Here is a 17,581-nt window from a genome sequence, read left to right as displayed (position 1 = left end):
ACACCCATTTAAGATGATGAATTTAATCGATAAATGTTGTTTGTGTTCTGACTGCTCCACCCACCTTTCTGCATCTCTCTCCTTCTCCTCAGGCCTCCCTATTCCGAGACACAGAAACATTGAAATCAGGCCAATTAATAAACCTACAATGGCTTCTACGTGTTCAAGTGAAAGGAAAAGTTGCATGTCTCACTTTAAATCAAAAACTAGAAATGATTAAGCTTCATGAGGAAGGCATGTCAAAAGCTGAGATAGGCCCAAAACTAGGCCCCTTGTGCCAAGCATTTAGCCAACTTGTGAATACAAAGGAAAATTTCTTGAGGGGATTAGAAGATGCTACTCCAGTGAGTGCACAAGTAGTAAGAAAACAGAACAGCCTTATTGCTGATTTGGAGAAAATATGAGTGGTCTGGACAGAAGATCAAACCAGCCACAACATTCCCTTAAGCCAGGACCTCGTACAAAGCAAGGTCCTAACTTTATTCAGCTCTGTGAAGGCTGAGAGAGGTAAGGAAGCTGAAGAAGAAAAGCTGGAAGCTAACAGAGGTTGGTTCAGGAGGTTTAAGGAAAGAAGTCATCTCCATAACATAAAAGCACAAGGTGAAGCAGCAAGTGCTGATGGAGAAGCTGCAGGAAGTTATCCAGAGGTTCCAGCTAAGATAATTAATTAAGGGGTTCAAATTAAACAACATATTTTCAATGGGGATGAAACAGCCTTATATTGGAAGAAGATGTCATCTAGGACTTTCATAGCTGAAGATGAGAAATTAACACCTGGCTTCAAAACTTGAAGGCTGACTCTCTTATTAGGGGCCTAATGCAGCTGATGGCTTTAAGTTGAAGCCAATGCTCATTTTCCATTCCAAAAATTCTAGGTCCCTTAAGAATTATGCTCAATTTACTCTGCCTATGTTCTATAAATGGAACAACAAAGCCTGGATGAGAGTACGTCTGATTACAAAATGGTTTGCTGGATATTTTAAGCCCACTGTTGAGACATACTGCTCAGAAAAAAAAGATTCCTTTTGAATATGACTTCTCATTGACAATGCCCTTGGTCGCTCAAGAGCTCTGACGAAGATGTACAGGGAGTTTAACGTTGTTTTCATGCCTGTTAACACAACATCCATTCTGCCGCCCATGGATAAAGGAGGAATTTCAACTTGCACATCTTATCATTTAAGAAACACATTTTGTAAGGCTATCGCTGCCATAGATAAAGATTGCTCTGATGGATCTGAGCAAAGTAAATTCAAAACTTTCTTGAAAGGATTCACATTCTAGATGCCATTAAGAATATCTGTTCACGGGAAGAGGTCAAAACATCAACATTAACAGGAGTTTGAAAAAAGTTGACTCCAACCCTCATGAATAACTTTGAGAGGTTCAGGACATCAGTGGAGGAAATAACTGCAGATTTGGTAGAAATAGCAAGAGAACTAGAATTAGAAGTAGAGCCTGAAGATGTGAGTGAATAGCTACAATCTCATGATAATACTTTAACAGATGAGGAGTTGCTTCGTATGGATGAAGAAAAAACATGGTTTCTTGAGATAGAAACTACTCCTGGTGAAGATGCTGTGAAGACAGTTTAAATGGGGGCAGGCCCAGTGGCTCAGGCGGTTGGAGCTCCATGCTCCTAAGTCCGAAGGCTGCCGGTTCGATTCCCACATGGGCCAGTGGGCTCTCAACCACAAGGTTGACAGTTCGACTCCCACATGGGATGGTGGGCTGCGTCCCCTGCAACTAGCAACGGCAACTGGAGCTGAGCTGCGCCCTCCACAACTAAGACTGAAAGGACAACAACTTGAAGGTGAACAGCACCCTACACAACTAAGATTGAAAGGACAACAACTTGACTTGGAAAAAAAGTCCTGGAAGTATACACTGTTCCCCAACAAAGTCCTGCACCCCTTCCCCAATAAAATCTTTAAAAAAAAAAAAGATGGTTGAAATGACAACAAAGGGTTTAGAATATTACATAAACTTAGTTGATAAAGCAATGCAGGGTTGGAGAGAACTGACTCCATTATTGAAAGAGGTTCTTCTGTAAGTAAAATGCTATCAGTGCATTGTGTGCTATACAGAACTCGTTCATGAAAGGAAGAGTCAATCAATGCAGCAAACTTCATTGTCATCTTATTTTAAGAAATTGTCACAACCACTCCAACCTTTAACAACCACCACCCTGATCAATCAGCAGCCATCAACACTGAGGTAAGACCAAAAAAAGATCACAACTTGCTGAAATCTCAGGTGACAGTCAGCATTTTTTTTAGCAATAAAGTATTTTTAAATTATGTACATTTTTTTAGACATAACACAATTGCACACTTATTAGACTACAGTACAGTGTAAACATAACTCTTGTTTACTGGGAAACCAGAAAATTTGTGTGATGTTTTATCATGCTATTCACCTTATTACAGTTGTCTGGAATCAAACCCACAATATCTCCGAGGTATGCCTGTATAGATATTGTCAGTCTTGACCAGGGATCAGCAGTCCTTTTCTGTAAGGAGCAAGATAGTAAATATTTTAGGCTTTTCATGCCATAAGTTCTCTGTCACAACTACCCAACTCTACCAATGTAGCACCTAATCAGCCCAGACAATATGTATAAGAATGGGTATGGCTGTCTCCAAATAAAAATCACTTACCAAAAGAGATGGTGAGCTGAATTTGGCCCACGGGCCACAGTTTGCCAACTCCTAATCTTGAGGAAAGACATCAAACACAGCTAATTCTCCCCATCTGAAAAGGCCACTTCTTCACATCGTTCTGGCCCCAGTCTTGGTCATTATCTCTTCACCCCAGCCTCACCCCAGTCTTTCTCTTCTCCGGTAAATATGTTCCATTGCTGACAATATTATCTTCTTAGAATATATGTTACCCATCACCCCCACCTCAAAAAATCCTTCATAGTTCGCCAATGCTTTCTTAGAGTAAAAATATCTAAATTCCTCAATACAGCATCAAGTCCCTCCACAATCCACTATGCCTTTCACACACGCATCCCGATTTCCTGCCATGGCGGCCACAGTGCCACTTGTCAAACATGCCAGGCAGTTACCTACCTCCAAAGTTGGTCTAGATGATGTTATCTGCCTTGCACGACCATCCCCACTGTCCCTACCTGCCAGTCATTCTCATCCTTAAACTGTCACTTCAAATTCACGTTCCCAATGATACCTTTCCTCCCTGCTTCCTGTAAATGATATGCCTCCTTCATAAGCTCCCACAGAATTGATTGTATCTCTCTCTTAAAACAGTGTCTTGAATTAAAGTTATTTCCATATGCTACCCCCATTCAATAAATCATATGCTTTCCGGTCATTCCTTGTTTATCTTTATATATGCCACAGTATGCTCAATTCCATCATTTGATCATTCATCCATTAACAGATATGCTTTGTGCACCTACTGTGTGTTTTGGGATATCCTCAGTGCTGGGGAGAGAGCCATAAACTAGACAACATCCCTGCCTTCAGGCTGACATGATAGTGGGGAAAGGCAGATGTAACTAAACCAACATAGAAGATTATTTCAGATAGCGATAAACACCACTGGAAAAACAGCATACAGTAATTTGTGAGATGGAGTGAGGGTGTGGGTAGGTGCAAAGCTACTTTTGCTATGGGAAGCAAGGAGGGTCCCTGTGAGATGATGATAAATGGACTAAGTCTTGACAATGAATTGACTATTAAATGATGAGAAGCAACCACTTACGCAAAACTCTGCACAGAGAAAGTACTTGTAAGTGTCCCTTAAAAAATGATAGAAAATATTCCTATAATTGAATAAATTATAATATTTTTTTAAATGAAGTAAGTGTATCTGTATGCACATATATGAAAAGAAAAGATATTAGGATATACTGTTAAGTGAATATAAAAGCAACTTTCAGGAGGATGTAAAAGATGCTTTCATTTTGAAATTTAAAAATTTCAGATATATACATATGTTAATCCATGCCGAAGAAATTTCTGGAAGTATACACAAGTGAAAGTTAAGAGTGGTAACTTCAAGGGGTGATAACAAGGGGTTATGATACTTTTGCTTTCCATTTTACACCTATCTGAACACTTTGAAAATTTCATAAGCATGTATCCCTTCTATATTTTACACACAAAAATGTCTATTTCTACAGCAAAAATTATGAAGTCTTCTTTAGCTTTTTTCAGTTTGTAACTAATAGGTAAATTTTCCCTGACATACTGGAAAAAAATTATTCTCATTCTTTTTATCATTATTGAAACAGTTGTCTCCCTCCTCACTCTCTCTCAAGCATCCCAACCCCTTCAATACCCCCCCCCACACACACACACAGAGATGCAGCCCTCACAGGTCACCAAGGACATCTTTTTAAATATACCACAATATCCTGAAGCACTGACTGAGATTCACTCTTCTAAACAAGCTAGAGTTGTCAGATAGAATACACGACACCAAGTTAAGTTTGAGTTTGAGAAAGACAGTGAATAATCTTTTAATGTAAGTAAGTCCTAAATATGTCATACTAGAAAATGATACAAAATAATCATTCTTTGTTCATCTCAGATTCAAATTTTAGTGTGTCCTGTATTTTTTATTCATTGAGTCTAACAATCCTAAAACAGGTACATGTCCTGAATGATAGATGCTAAAATCTTGGATGAAGAACCTTGGGTCTTCTCCATGAACATGCCTTCCGTGGAGTTGAAAGAATAATGATGCATTTTTCCAAACCCTGACTGCCCGAACACAATCCCCATGGCTCTCTTTTCATTGCCTTCTCAAAAAATCATTTACACGTCACAGGGCTTGTCTGTGTGTTTCAGTATTTATTCTATCATCCTTCCTTAAACCTTGTCTATCTCCATGCTGCCTTAGTTAGAGAGCCCAGCAGAGAAAGCCCTTCTCCTTGCACGATCCACATTTTCATGATGGTGGATGTTCCAGAGCCAGGACTCTTCTTTTTCTTGGGCAGTGGTGCTGAGACCTGCCTGCATATTAGGCTCACCCAACAAACCTTTCAAATGAACCCATGCCCAGACCACACACCAGAAAGATTAATGCAGAATCTGGAGCAGTGGGACCCAGTCTTTACCATGTTCTGAAGTTCAGCCAGCATTGTGAATAATTGCCCTAGGTCCTAGGCCATCTGTATGCCACCCTCAAGCTTTAAGTGCCCCCAAAACAGTGTCTCCCAAAGTTTTTTGCACACAGATAAGCTTGGGATACAGATTCTGATTCCATAGTTCTGGGGCTTCCAGATGATGTTAACGCTGTTGGGTCACTGAGACACACTTTGAGGAGGAAGGCCATTTAAAACAAACAAACAAACAAAAAAAAACCCTCCAGGACTAAACCACCTTAAAATCAAAGTCATTGCCACCTTTTACTTTATAATTCATATAATAGGCAAATACAAATTGTAATGCGACTGGTAATAAAACTCTCTTTGGATCCACAGTAGTCCTGAGACTAGCACCATATGTGCACTTCAGTTTCAAGTAGCAACTTCCCTGGATTCATTTCCGATTCGTGGGAAGCTAAAGAGAAAATAACATTTTCACGTTTCAGCGCACAGATTTTTTTTCAGATACAAATAGAAACCTCAGGCTAAAAATTCCTGTACAAGGGTCATGAAACCCCAACAGATTTGTGAGACTTAGCTGTGGAATGATCCAACTCCCAACTATTTACAAATGGGAGTGACGACATCCTAAAGGACCAGCTGAGTGATATGCTCCCTGGAGGCAGGGAAATGGGCGAGGTGACCTCAGGAGGGCCCTGCAGCCCTACAGGGGTCATAAATAAAGCCACACTGCCTTCCCCACCCCAACCCCCTCACCCGAAACAATCTGAGCTGACTTTCCAAGCAAAGATTCTATATGTGATGGAAAGGAGTGAGGCTCTAAGCTCTCAGGTTCTGGTTTGCTTCTCCACTCTTCACTGAGCAGCTCTGTGACCTAGGACAAGTCATGTCACTTCCTTAAAGGAGATCTTTCAGATATCTGCTGTAAAAATGGGAATACAAACGGGCATTGAGATGGGATTATTTATAGGCAAAGTGTCAGGTACTTTAGTAACATTAAATCTTATCTGTCATTACTGTCTGTAAGTCAGATGGGAATACTAGCCTTGGTATCACAGAGAGAAGCTGAATTGCTACATTCACGTACAGGACACACCCCAAAGCCCTGCTGCCCTCACTCTGGCTTTTAGTTCTAGCCTGTGTGAAGGACAGCAATTGGTGTCCACCAAGAAATACAATAATAACTACATTCTATCTGCACATACTTAAGAAACCATATCAGGCTTGAAGGCAAACAACATCCTGCAGATTTTTCTCCCATATCATGGAAAAGGAAGTCTGTCTTGTGACCAGAGCTACTTCCTTTTAAAGCCAAGGAAGAGGGAACTAAGGACAGCTTGAGTTACTCTGTGCTCTCTTTATAGGAGCCGAGATTTAGAGTGTGATTCTATTAGCGGGGTCTGCAAATGGTAGGGGAGAGGAGCCAGGGAAATGAAAAGTGCCATAGCTTTTTAATATGGATGAGAAGCTGCCCGCTCTCTCCTAAGCAAACAGGGAACAAGAAAAGCAAGAAAATGAACCCTCTTTACAGGTAGTCTGTGGAATAAAGGAATAAACAGTAGAGGTGATGTCGATCAGAGCCATGTTTGAGTGCAAAACCTATGAGAACGGAGCCTGGCAACTCGGAGACAATCTCTGACTTGTTAGAGCAAAGAGACGATAAAAATGTAAAAATAGTAGATAACCCTTGAAATGCCAGTGTCAGCCCCAAAGAACAGATTCCAGAAATGAGGCGTGGGTGGACTTCCAGAGACACAGATTCAGATTCTAACTTTAGCCTGAACTTTCTGAAGCTGCTCAGTAGTTCTGGGGAAAAGATTTGCTGTGAAGGTGGCTAAGAATAGCAGCTCAAATCAGACTGTGGAATTAGATGAGTTTCAATCAGCTTTGTATGCCCCCCAATCTCTTCCCTCCTCACCAGCCTCAGTGAAATAGGCACCAACACCCGTAAGGCTGCAGGTGGAGCTATGAAATGGGGCTTAGACCCGTAATAATGATAACAAGAGCTGACATTTATTGAGTGATTAGGACTTGCAGGCCTTATGCTAGGCACTTCACATAAATCGATTCATTTTATTTTCTTTCTAATTTGTGTGTGTGTGTGTGTGTGTGTGTGTTTGTGTATGTGTCACTTTATGTAGGAAAATTATGTTTTTAATTTCCATCCTCCCCTCCCCTCCCCTTTGGCAACCACTAGTGTGTTCTCCATAGCTATATATCTGTTTCCGCTTTGTTTATTCATTTATTTTGTTTCTTTAGATTCCATATGTGAGATCATTCAGTATTTGTCTTTCTCTGTCTGCCTTATTTCACTTAGCATAATATCTTCTAGGTCCATCCATGTAGTCACAAATGGCAAGACTTTATTCTTTTTATGGCTGAATAAAATTCTGTTGTATATATGTACCACTTCTTCTTTATCCAACTGTCTATTGATGGCCACTTAGTTTCTTCTATATCTTGGCTATTTAAATAAAACTGCAAAAAACATAGAGATGCATGTATCCTTTTGAATTAGTGTTCTTGGTTTCTTCAGTTAAATACCCAGAAGTGGAATTGCTGGGTCATCCAGTTCTATTTTTAATTTTTTGAGGAACCTCCATACTGTTTTCCATCTTGGCTGCACCAATTTACAGTCCCACCAACAGTGCACAAGGGTTCCCTTTTCTCCACATCCTCGCCAACACTTATTTGTCAATTTGTTGATGATAGCCATCTGACAGGTGTGAGGTGATATTGCATTGTGGTTTTAGTTTGCATTTCCCTGATGATTAGTGATGTTGAGCATCTTTTCATATTTCATTTAATGCTCACACCAATACTAGGAATACCTCCATTTTATAAGTGGGGTATTTATATTTAGAAATATCAAGAAACTACTCCAAGTCACTCAACCAGTTAAGTGGTAGACCTTAACAAAAAATGTATTAGGAAATGGAAAGTAAAACTGAAAGACCCAGAAGATCAAGGGAATTGACAAAGAGGGGAAACCTTCAAGTATAGAAAGGGCTAAATGATGGGGAGATACAGTGATTCTCCCACTCTGTGATAAATGAATAGAAATTTCTTACATTGCAACAAGGGGCAAGGAATTATATTAAATCTAAAGGGAAAAAAAACTTCTGGATTGAGAAATTGTGTAACATAAATATTCATTATTTAGGGACAATGAGAAACTGGCTAAGCTAACTTAAAAAAAAAATAGGGTAGTTTTGTGCTTCTCTCGGTCTGTCCCAAAGAGTACTAGTTCTTTAAGACATTAATAGCTATAATCAAATACTTTTAGGAAATACAGTGCTAAACAGAGTCAAACAGGTTTCTTCACTGGAAGAGCTCTAAACAGCTTTTAATTAGCTAACATAAATTGTAAATCTCCAGTACTAGAATATTGTAAGTGTTTACCAAACTTATTTGAGGAACTTTTTTCAAACTAGCTTTTTCTCAAATATGCATGGGAAAGCCTGGGGTTTTCAAAGATGATTTCACGGTGGAACTTCCTGGAGGCTGGGGACTGGCCTTCCTACTCAAAGTGTAGTCCATGCACTTTGTCATCAGTATAAGTATAACTTAGGAGCTGGTGAGAAATGCAGAATCTCAACTGTATGCAGACCTACAGAATCAGAAGTTGCCTTTTAATAGTGTGCCCTGATGACTTATTTTCAGAATAAAGCTTGAAAGACTCAAAAGTTCTTCAAACCTCAGGATTTGGTTACATAAAATTCCATAGCAACAGCAGCTTAATATTAGCCTTCTGCTGTTTAACAAACCACACCCCAAACTTACTGTGTCTTGAAACTCTGATGAGTCATTTCCCATGATTCTGTAGGTTGACTTTGCTCCGTTGGTAGGCTCTTCTGCTTCAAGTGGCATGGGTTGGAGTCAATCAGTGCATTTATGGGCTGGACTGCAGAGGCCAAGGTTTCACTCAGATATCTGGTGCCTTGGTGCTCCTCTCTGGGGCTTCTCTATGTGGGTAGCTTGGGCTTCCTCAAAGCACAGCCTTCTCAGAGTATTGAACTTCCAAGATGAAACAGATTCAGTAAAGGCCTGGGCTTGGAAGTCCCAGAACATCACTTCTGGTACGTTCTATTTATTAGTCAAAACAAATTACACAGCCAAGTAGATTCAAGGAGAGGAGCAATGGTCTCCACCTAGTGATGGGTGAAGTGGCATGCATATACAAGGAGGAAAGGGATTGATGTTGGCCATCTTGGGAGATTGTACCATCCTGCCCCTCTTGGGTGATATTAGATGCTAAGCATGGGCCCTTCCTTCCTAAATTATAAGTGCTTGAAAGTGTTCTAATGTGTGTCCTCAACTGGCTCTTTCTCCAAAGTAAACAGGCATTTCAACCCAATTTACAAAGGAAAGGTATGTCCTATCCATGGAGCATGTCAGTGCCTGGGAATGGAGGAATGGGTTAAGTCTCATCATTCATCAACACCAATCAAAACTACTTATTTTTTTGGGAGGAGGGGTGGAGATAAGGGGGAAGATGAGGGGATTAGAAAAGTCAGTAACCACAAGATGGCCACGGGGTTTTGAAAATCAATTTGGGGAATGTAATCAGTAATGTTATAAAGATTTTGTAGGGTATCCGATGGACACTTGTCCAATTTGGGAGACCACTCCAGGGATGAGGTAGGTGCCTGATCACTGCACTGTACACCTGAAGCTGAACAATAATGAATGCCACCTAGAATTTTATACATATATATGTATATATATGTATGTATATACTTACAAGAAGCGGAGTACAGCATTAGGAATAGAGACAGTGGAAATGTGATGGCTCTGTGCGATGTCAGAGAGATAGTGGATGGGGGGAGGGGATTCACACAGTGTGAGGGATATAAATGATAAACGTCTAAGTATTACTTTGTCTTGTGCACCTGAAACTAATAAAAAAATAAAATAAAATAAAATAAAATAAAATAAAACTGCTGCTGAAATTTTCATAAAAATTTCATTGACTCTGTAGACAATTTGGAAGAACATTAACTTCTTAATAATATTAGATCTTTGGATCCATAATCATAGGATATTCTTTCCATTTACTTAGGTCTTTCGTTTCTTTAAAAAATGTTTTGTAATTTTATTTTTATCGCTTTATTGAAGTGTAATTGATAAATAAAACTGTAAGTTATTTTTTTAAAAAGAAAACCTTATTTTGAACCTACTATGTGCCAGGAACTTATCTTTGAATATAATAGATAGCAGTGTGCGATACAGTCACAAGCATACTCTCTGAAGCTTACATTTTAGTAATGGGAAACAGTCAATAAACGAATAAACTATTAAAAAACACAATAATTTTAGAAAGCGATAAAGACAATGAGGAAAATAAAATAAGGTGATACAACTGTGAGTGACTCTGCGTTAATTTAGGTTAGGAGGTCAAAGAAGAAACAGAAGGAAGGGCATTTGTATCTGGAGCACGTGAAGCTAGCCTGAAATGAAGCTGAACAGGTGAGTGGGGGCCAGGGCTTTGTAGGGCTCTGTAAACCAGAGTAGGAATATAATGACCAGAGTAAGAATATAATGTGATAACATTATATTCGAACTGTAATGAAAAACCACTGGACAATTTCATGCAGGAAGTGCATTTTTATAACAAGACTCTGGCTGCTCTGTGAGAAACAGATGGTAGAGGGAGACGAGCAGAAACAGGGAGACCAGGTAGGAAGCTGATTCAACAATCAAGGTGAAAGAAAATGGCAGTTTGCACTAAGGGGAGGCTCTGTGTGCCGTGGGGCCATATGGAGTACCCCGTGTGGGGACGGAGCCCCAGAGGGCGGTTTCCAGGCTCTCGGCCTCATGTGGAGAGGTGCTGGCTCGGATAGTGGATGGCTGTCAGCTGTGGCTGGTTTAGCCATCAGCTGTAGCCATCAAGCCATTGGTCACTGATATAACTGCCTCGGCTATGGAGGGGAGCCGAGGAGAGTGAAGGAGGAGACTGAAGGAGAGTAAGGAGAGTCGAGGACAGTTGGTGGGTTGGCAGCAAAGCGGACAGCAGATCGCACGTCGTGTAAACCCAGCCTCCAGTGAGACCATAGCGGTATGACTTCCCTACCTATGGCTCCGTGGGTGTTCCTTTTTGGCCTCACCATGTCCTGCGTTCTTATGTGGGGAGCGGGAACAGAGACCCCGCAGGCCGCCCCGCCGGACACCCCGCACGACACCCCGTCACCTCTATCCTCCTACCACCAGGGAAATGCAGTCAGACAGCCTTACATCCCCTGTGGTTATTCGTGTACATCTTAATTTATGCCTTCGCAGATTAGAATATTGCCCTGGGTGTCTGTCTTTTCCATTTTATTTGGTTTAGGTGATGAGGGATTAGAACAAAATTTTCTTACATTATCTTTTTGTACCTAGAAGTATGTGACTATGAGACACTTCATTTCCTTTTGCAATCTTTCAGTCCTGATCCTAAATCCAAATTGGTCAGAATTAGCAGAAGGTGAGTGTATTATCTCAATAAACTCTGGTAGCAGTTGATGACACCAGGTGATGAATATTAATTATCTTTGTTCGTGTTTCAAATACTTTGGCAAGGTCATGCCCTCTAGCCTTCTGAGATTAGACAAGAAGCTGCTATATGATTCTCAGCTTGAACTCAGAACATTCATAGATGCATTAGCTAGCACCCACCCCAGTCCCATAGCTACTCCTGAGCTGTGACCACACTAAGAGACCAAGTACATATTTATTGTTTCTAAGATATTTTAAATCTTTTACCTGTTTCAACTTCTGATTTTGCAAGGCATGAGCATGACATTACATGTTTAACTTCTGAAATCACCCCAATTTTTATATACTTATTCTTTCAATACATGTGATTCATTCAATATGTAACAAAACAAATTTTCATATTTATACTGTTGTAGTTTCATATCTGTTCCAAAATCAGGAAAAACTACTTATAAATCCCTGTCTCCAAATTTTGTCTTTAAAATGCAATCAACATCAATAACGTCTGCCTCTGAGAAAGTTATAAGTGTAACCATCACTGACATCACTGACTCCTTCAAAATAAAGCATTTGTTACATACCAACTATGTGCTAGGCTTCTGCTATGTGCCCTCAGGAAATGCACACTCTAATGCAGTTTCAACTATGATGTTTTAATCGATTAAGAACTTAATAAATGACCTTTGGTCATCATAAAGTAATTTCTTTCTTTCTACTCCTTTGGGTAGAAGTTGTAACAAATAGCCTAGAGAAACTACATGACAAGGGGAGAATCCAGGAGAACAAGAGGATCTAGCAACCATTGACTTATTTCTGCCTTCATTTATTTCCCCAAAACCTTCATAATAGGCCTTCTGAAGATGAAACACTTTGGTTTATGAATTATTTGTGAAGGCAATTGAGACCCTGCAGGCTCACAAGAAACTTTTATCTCTCCCTTGAAAAATTTATATTATAGTCCTTGACAAGAATAAGAGTTATCACCAGAAATAATTTCTTATGACCTATCTATAAGGTAGGGCAATGTTCTATTCTGCACATCTGCTCTTCTTATTGTTCTGCAATGATCCTCTGAAGCCCCAAAGTGATTTACATCATCCTTAGCTCAAAATACCATACATACCTCACTTTCCTTTCTGTCTCTGAACTTCTCGTGTATGTGGGGTCTCGGACTCTATCATGCATGTGAAGTTCCCATACATAGGTATGTAATTGATGTCAATTTGATTATTAGACCAGCAGGGAGAACCTAGAAGGGTAGTGGAAAATTTCTTCGTCCCCCAACAGCAGATAAGAGGAGAACAAGTTTGAGATCTCAGCTGTAATGCCCACTTACTCACAGCTTGCTAAGAGTAAAGGGACTCCGTTTTTCCAGGAGTTCATCAATAAAAGTAAAGAATGGCTCTCTTTTCCTTATTCCTCTGGGAGCTTGGAAAAACAGTCATGATTTTTGTGCACTATGTCCTAGAAGCTGTTACTTGCAAAGTAAGGGAACAGGGTTGATGGTAAGCTAGGCTGATAAAGAGAAGGCACAGAGAGAGAGAGGAGAGAGGGAAGAGAGCAGAGAGAGTTTAAATAAAGAAGTTTAAATAAAGTTTAAATAAAGAAGGAAGAAAAAAAACAGTGATAAGAGAATATTAGAAAGGAAGTGATGAGGTCAGGATTACAGAATTCCAAACCAGAAGTGCAAACTCATTTTCCCAACCCTTTCTTAAAACATAAAGAAACTGATGCAAAGTGGCAAATGTGAGACTAGATTCTCAGAGCTTTTTTCTCCCACATTTACTTTAATACATTGTGACTGAAGAATTTGAGAAACTCTTGCCATGTATAACTAAGGGCGACATAGCATCTTGCATTGCATGGAACTCTAAATAGTTAATGAAACTAACCTAGATAATAATAATAATCACAATCTTACCAGTATTAGCACAAAGTATTCCTCAGGTCCCTGAGTAGTTTTCAATAAGGAAAAGTCAATGATGAGGGCAACAGCCAACGTATAGTGCCTTGTCAAGATCTGTTGTTTATCTTGGGCTTGGAATTCCTCTCAGTTTCAGAGTTCTTTTTCAATGGGATTTTCTCCCTAGTAGCTGCTATGTGGGATGCAGGTAGTTGTCAGAAGAACAGGGAGACAAATGAAAGAATGAGTTTTAGCCACTCATGGTCAATGGCATGGGCACATTTCGAACTAGTGGCAGCTCCTTGATGAGGAGCTGGAATCCAAAAGGGAAAGGTCTCTGCCAAATGCCTGGCATAGGGCATTCTGTAATTGTATAAAATTTTGGTGAGTAAATAAATAACCCTGCATCCTGCTCAATCTCTCACAACACAGCCCTGGGCATGGAAGAGAGTCTTAAGCCCACAAAGAAGAAGTAACAAAACAAAAAATGTAGGGACTGAAATAATGCCATGTCAGTTTCTCTACTGCCTATATGTCTAGTTCAAAGAAGATTGATTTAATAGCTAGGAATGTCTCCCCTGACACTATTATTTAAACATCTAAGAACTGATATGTCAGCACTCAGTGGGTGACTGAGGTGAGGAGAGTCTGTAATGTGCGGGGCACCTGTGAAGGAACAAATAGAACAAAAGCAAAACAGAAAGAAGAGCAGAGCTTCTTCCCATCTCCTGATGCAAAGGGATTCAAGGATCAACTGAGCTAATGGTACCCAGAGATTTTAGAGATCCTGGCCTCAGTGGAGAGGAGAAGGAAGAGCCAGTAAAGAAGATCCTTAGTTCTAGGTGCAGATGGGAGTGAAGGCAGCTCTGCCAGCCCCGTCTTTGAACTGTAATCTTAACACTGACCTGAGCATGTGGAAACCCTGCAGTAGTCTCTGACGCCTCAACTCACACTTAGGAGGTAGAGTGAAGCGTAAAGGAGAAGGAGAGAGGCTGTGAGTCATAATCTGTTTTTATACTGAAAGGTGAACACTCAGACATTCAAGCAAACAGTCAGAAAGGAAACCCAATTTTTAATACAAAGAGATATCTAAAAACTCACTGCTGACCCCTTTAAAACGAGAGGGTTGTATCCAGTGGAGAACTCTACAAAGGCAGTGTTTGGCTGCACCTCCTCAGCACTTACATCTGGAAGACCACATACTGTAAAAGTGCTCAGATCATCTCTTCTATGAGATACTAAGTTTCTTGAGGGCAGGACCCATGTCTCTTTCATCTCTGTATCTTTCACAGTGTAGAGCACAGTGGATTGCACAAACAGCACTCTGTTGAATGATTTATCATGGAGGAAAGCTATTCCCATAGGCTTTCTAAGAGGTCCCTCATCCTTCCTTACTCAATCTGTGCTTTTAATCTTTCAAAGCCAGATTAACCTTGATAATATACAATTCTGAGTATTTCCTATCTGTATTCAGAACTTCCCAGGTTTCTCTAGTAAACACACTGTCCACTGTCAGTGTCTAATATGCATGCCCAACCTACCATGCCAGTCTTGTCTCACACCATCCCCCTTTAAACACCCTCTGCTTTCTTCCCGCTATCATTCCCTGATTTCTGCATTCTTCCCGCTACCATTCCCTGATTTCCAAATACTCTCCATGATTCTCCAACTTAGTGCCTTTATACTCACACCCTCCTTCTACCTGGAATAACAGCCATAGGAAGACCAGATTAGGAGTCTGGACACATGGCTTGAAATCCTACCTCTATTAGTTCATTAGTTATGTGAGCTATGGCAATTTTTTTAAACCACAGAGTCTCATTTCCCCATCTTTAAATGTAGAGCTCATCAGCCCGCTGCTGACGAGAGCTGCCGACTGAGGATCCCGGAGAACGGCTGCATGGGGGTGGGGGGCAAGGCTCATAATACCAGCAGGGCTAGGGAGCTGTGTCCTACACTACTAGACTGAGAAACAACAGCTTGAACCAGAGTGGTAGGGGAGGCAGAAGTAAGGGGGCAAAAAAATTAGAGCTCATATTAATCTCACAGAGTTGTTGTAGAGAGAGATAAAATTAGATAACATTTGTGAAAGCACCAAGCACAGTAGGTGCCCAATCAACATTTATCCCTCCTCTTTGTGATCCTTCAAGCTTGAACACAGATGTTACCTCATTATTGTGGGCAGAAGAGCCTCTCCCCACTTAACCTGAGCAAGTAGTTATGGAGGATGTTCATACAGCAGGGAGGCGGTTCCATCTCCAGGTCAGCCATGTCCACCTGGGAAGCTAAAGGGCTGGCAGATGACACAGCCACATGTCCTCGGACACAGAAACCTGGAGTCGTAGAGGTAGAAAATCCTATCTAGATTATCTAACTAGATCTCCAGTTTTATAGATAAGGAAACTGAAGCCCAGTAAGGAGCCAAGACTGGACTCCTGCCTTTTGTCCTTTACTCTCCACCATAACATGAATAAAGTGACTGGAGTCACTTTAAGTCAAAAAGACATTCTCACTTTGGTCATAACAATGTCCGGCCCCATGTAATAATCAAGAGGCTGAACCTGATTTAGCATTGAATCCTCTCTCCTCTCTCCTCAGGTCTACCTCAGGCTAGAAGCCTGTAGTGGGAAAGGAGGCTTGACTCCTTTTCCTATTACAATATTCCCCACTCCCTCACTGTCAGACCTGAAACGAAAAGAAGGAGAGATGAGGGAATAGGACAGCACTTGACTGGATGGCTCTGTGCTCTCTGGGCCTAGCACGTGGCTCATGCCAGTGCTCCTGGGTAGGAGAAGTTTCTCTCATAAAGTGCTATTGCAGTTCTTCATGGGTGTCCTGCTAGACTCATTTCTCCTGCGGTTCCCCTTGACCTGGTGAATATATCTCTAGTCTTGGTGGCCTCTTACAGCTCTTTCCTCAATTCCTAGGCATTGAGCAATGCACCTCTGGCCATTTTCAATGGAGTTTCTCCTCTCCTCTGATGATAAGACCTCTCCTATTGGACAAGACCCAAAATGGCGCCACTTCATCTCTCTCCCAAGTGGCCTTCATCGAGTCCACAGGAAAGGGAACAATGTGTATGGCATCCTCGCCCTGAAAAGCTGTTAATCTGGCAGAGGAGGCTGAGAGACATGAAATATGTCCTCAGAGTTATTTCTTATGTAAATCTGCAGAGACTGTGGAGGTGGTGGGTTTTGTTTCCTACTCCCTTTGGTAACTGATACTATTATGTTGGTGCCTCAGTCAGAACAGAGGCAGGAATGGTTTCATTGTAACATCCTGCAACACATGTTTTCTAACGCCGTGTCACAGACGCCGTGTCACAGAGGTTTCCCCTGACCCTCTGTGAGTCCCTCAGCAATAGAATTCATGCTTACATTGTTCTCTTCCATCATTATCTAGCCCCTTCCCATTCTTCAAGATCCAGTTCATCTCCCACTCCTTTGATGAAGCATGAAGTCTTTCTAGGTCTTTCTGACTGTTTAAAATTTCTCAGTTTTGCATGTTTCTCAATCTTTCATATATCCCTGCCAATGTGCCTCCTCCATGAAGCCCTGATCTACCTGTATGCTCTCCAACACAAGGATTGAGCTCCTTCCTCAGAGCTCTCTTAGGACCTTTACATACCAGGTCTGACAATTAAGTTCGTGAACTCATCCTAGAGAAAGTGCTATATACCTCATTGCTGAATATCACTATGGTCACCTTTGAAGTACTCCCCTTGGGAAGCTATGCACCAATGCCAGTGCCTAGTCCACGCTTCAAAACAATTTTGGAACTCTTTTTCTGGAATGGCTCTCAGAGCTGTTGTTGTGTTACCCTTGATGTCCCGAATGTCGTCAAAATGTCTTCCTTCAATATTTCCTTTATCTTTGGGTAAAGAAAGGAGTCATTGGAGGCCAGACTAGGTGAGTAGGGAGGGTGTTCTAATACGGTTATTTGTTTACTGGCTAAAACCTTCCTCACAGACAGTGCCGTGTGAGCTGGTGCATTGTCGTGATGCAAGAGCCATGAATTGTTGGCAAAAAATTCAGGTCGTCTAACTTTTTCACACAGCCTTTTCAGCACTTCCAAATATTAAACTTGGTTAGCTGTTTATCCAGTTGGGACAAATTCATAATGAA

At 40.9% G+C, this 17,581-nt stretch overlaps 1 long non-coding RNA gene across 1 annotated transcript in view; it reads left to right on the top strand.

The window, feature by feature from the left end:
* Positions 1-3,335, top strand: part of LOC308497455 — a 56,444-nt gene extending 53,109 nt beyond the window's left edge. The window contains exon 3 of the long non-coding RNA XR_013993330.1: positions 93-3,335. This is a non-coding gene — a long non-coding RNA (uncharacterized lncRNA). The remainder of the gene's footprint in view (positions 1-92) is intronic.
* The last annotated feature ends 14,246 nt before the right edge of the window (positions 3,336-17,581 follow it).

This window comes from Rhinolophus hipposideros (assembly GCF_964194185.1).
Source record: "Rhinolophus hipposideros genome assembly, chromosome: 5".
Classification (NCBI taxonomy): Eukaryota; Metazoa; Chordata; class Mammalia; order Chiroptera; family Rhinolophidae; genus Rhinolophus; species Rhinolophus hipposideros.
The sequence above is the reverse complement of the archived record's forward strand: the minus strand, read 5'-3'. Positions and strand labels throughout refer to the sequence as shown.